The 2,660-nt window shown below is 47.6% G+C and overlaps 1 long non-coding RNA gene across 4 annotated transcripts in view; it reads right to left on the minus strand.

The window, feature by feature from the left end:
* The window catches only part of LOC122543963, a 44,906-nt gene that overhangs the window by 20,739 nt on the left and 21,507 nt on the right, over window positions 1-2,660 (minus strand). Inside the window, exon 4 of one of the 4 annotated variants that reach the window (XR_006310216.1) lies at window positions 137-313. The exons of the other annotated variants lie outside the window; for them this stretch is intronic. This is a non-coding gene — a long non-coding RNA (uncharacterized LOC122543963). Of the gene's footprint in view, window positions 1-136; window positions 314-2,660 lie in introns of those variants that run through there. 4 annotated transcript variants of the gene reach the window in all.

A 2,660-nucleotide genomic window follows, 5' to 3' on the forward strand; every position in this document is an offset into this window, starting at 1 on the left:
TCATCCACCACCTTGTCCTCTCCCCCTCTCCCATGTCCCCTCCTCCCGTCACCCTAACCCCTCCCCTCATCACAGTGTCCCCTCCCCTTCCCCTTGTAGCCCTGTCCCTTCGCCATCCCCGTCACCGTGTCCTCTGTCCCCTTCCTGCTTCCCAGTGGGACTCTCTGTCCTTACCAGTCTGACAGTGAGACATACCATTGCTCTGCCATTCTCACATTCTGAGAACTTCATAAAAACCAAAAGAACTGCAGATGCTGGGAATCAGAAACAAAACCACAAGGTGGTAGAAAGGCTCAGTAGGGTCTGGCAGAATCTGTGAAGAGAAATAAGAGTGAACATTTCGGGTCTGGTGACCCTTCCTCAGAAACTGATGGGAGGTGGGGAAATCCCTGTTTATATGCTGCTTCCCTCTCTCGTCTGGAATTGTAAAAGTTTCTTGATTTCTCTTCCAATTTCCACCTTGACATTACTTTCACCTTGTCTATCTCTGACTCTTCCCATTGTTTCCTCGACATCTGTTGTCATTTCTTGGGATAGACTGGCCACTAATATCCACTATAAACCCACCGCCTCCCACATCAACCTGGGCTATACATCCTCGCACCCTGCTTTCATTCCATCCTCCCATTTCCCCCGTCTCCGTCACATATGTTCCGATAAGACCAACTTTGACAAAGGAGCCTCTTAGATGTCCAACTTCTTCCTCAATGAGGATTCCCCAGCACCTCTGACAACAGGGCTCTCAACTGGGTCTGACCCATCTCCTGCACTTCCACCCTCACCCTCTCTCTTCCATCCCCCAACAGTGATAGGTTTCCCTTGTACTTGCCAACAGCATTCATATGCAGAATACCATAATTTCCACCACCTCCATCGAGATACCACCACCAGACACATATCCCCCTCCCTTCCCTTGTCCGTCTTACACAGGGACCATTCCCTCCGGAGCACTCTAGTCCACTCTTCTCACATTCCTTCCTTCCACAGCCCCTTTCCCTTCAACGGCCGAAGGTATAACACCTGGCCATTTATCTCCTCCCTCCCCAATATCCAAGCACCCAAACACATCTTCCAGGTGGAGCAGCACTTTACCTGTACCTCCCACAATCTAGCCAACCTTATTTGCTGCTCACAATGTGATCTCCTCTACATTGGGGAAACAAAGCATAGACATCCATCTTCTGCTCTCAAAAAAAACCCTGAGCTTCCTGCCACTTTAACAGTTTCCTGATGAACGGCTCCTGCCTGCAACGTCGATTTTCCTGCTCTTCGGATGCTGCCTGACCTGCTGTGCTTTTCCAGCAGCACACTAATCTTGGCTCTGATCTCCAGCATCTGTAGTCCTCACTTTCTGCCACTTTAACACCCCACCATGTTCCCCGGCCAACATCTGTCTCAGGCTTGCTGCAGTACTCCAGTGAAGATCAGCACAAGTAGGAAGACCTTTATTTCCACTTGGGAACTCTACAACCTTCTGATCTCAATACAGAGTAAATAATTTTGGGCCTGAACTCACCCACGTCTTAGCCCCCACCTCCACACACCAGGCCTTATTATCACATAGCCATTACAAAAAACCTATTGATAGCCACTAACACTCTCCATTAACAGCTATTCACCCTGCTAGACAGATTGTTATCCACTTCTTTGTCTATTCAACCATTCTTCCCTCTCTTTGGGCTTTATCCCCACCTATCCTTGTCTCCTTAACCCCTCCCCCACCCTATCTTCTGTATATAAACTGACATTTTCCCAGCTACCATCAGCTCTGCGGAAGGGTCACTGGCCCCACAACGTTACCTCTGATTTCTCCTCATAGACGCTTCCAGATCTGCTGATCCTTTCTAGCAATTTCTGTTTGTGTTTCCGATAACTTAATCTGCTTTCCCTCTCCTTTCTCTCTTAGGACCCTAACCTCCACCACACTTCACCAGCTCAGATGAAGAGTCACCCAGACTCAAGATGTTAGCTTGCTCTCTCTCTCTCTCTCAATGGAAACTGCCTGACGCAGTATGATTTCCAGCAATTGTTTCTTTTCAGAACAGATACTCAAGAATGAGAAAGCATTGAATCTCATTGAGGGTTTCGAGGTGGTTTATGGCTCAGTCACAGATACACAGGAGTGAGTTACAGACTGGAATCTAATCAAGTGGGTTCAGCATGGTTTACATGTTGAATAAGAGATACCTGGGAGTGAATTAGATTAGAATCTAATTGAGGGGCTCAGAGGAAGCTGAACTGTTCCATGTTCTATAATAAATTACCCGGAGTGAGTTAGAGACTAGAATCTAAGGAGATCAGGAGTTGTTTATACACAGAATACCAGATGCACAGGAGTGAAATACAGACTGGAATCCAATCAAGAGCTTCAGAACGGTTTATACATAAAGAATAGAGTCATAGAGATGTACAGCATGGAAACAGACCCTTTGGTCCAACCCGTCCATGCTGACCAGATATCCCAACCCAATCTAGTCCCACCTGCCAGCACCCGGCCCATATCCCTCCAAACCCTTCCTATTCATATACCCATCCAAATGCCTCTTAAATGTTGCAATTGTACCAGCCTCCACCACATCCTCTGGCAGCTCATTCCATACACGTAGCACCCTCTGCGTGAAAAGGTTGCCCCTTAGGTCTCTTTTATATCTTCTCCTCTC

Source organism: Chiloscyllium plagiosum, chromosome 45, assembly GCF_004010195.1.
Source record: "Chiloscyllium plagiosum isolate BGI_BamShark_2017 chromosome 45, ASM401019v2, whole genome shotgun sequence".
Classification (NCBI taxonomy): Eukaryota; Metazoa; Chordata; class Chondrichthyes; order Orectolobiformes; family Hemiscylliidae; genus Chiloscyllium; species Chiloscyllium plagiosum.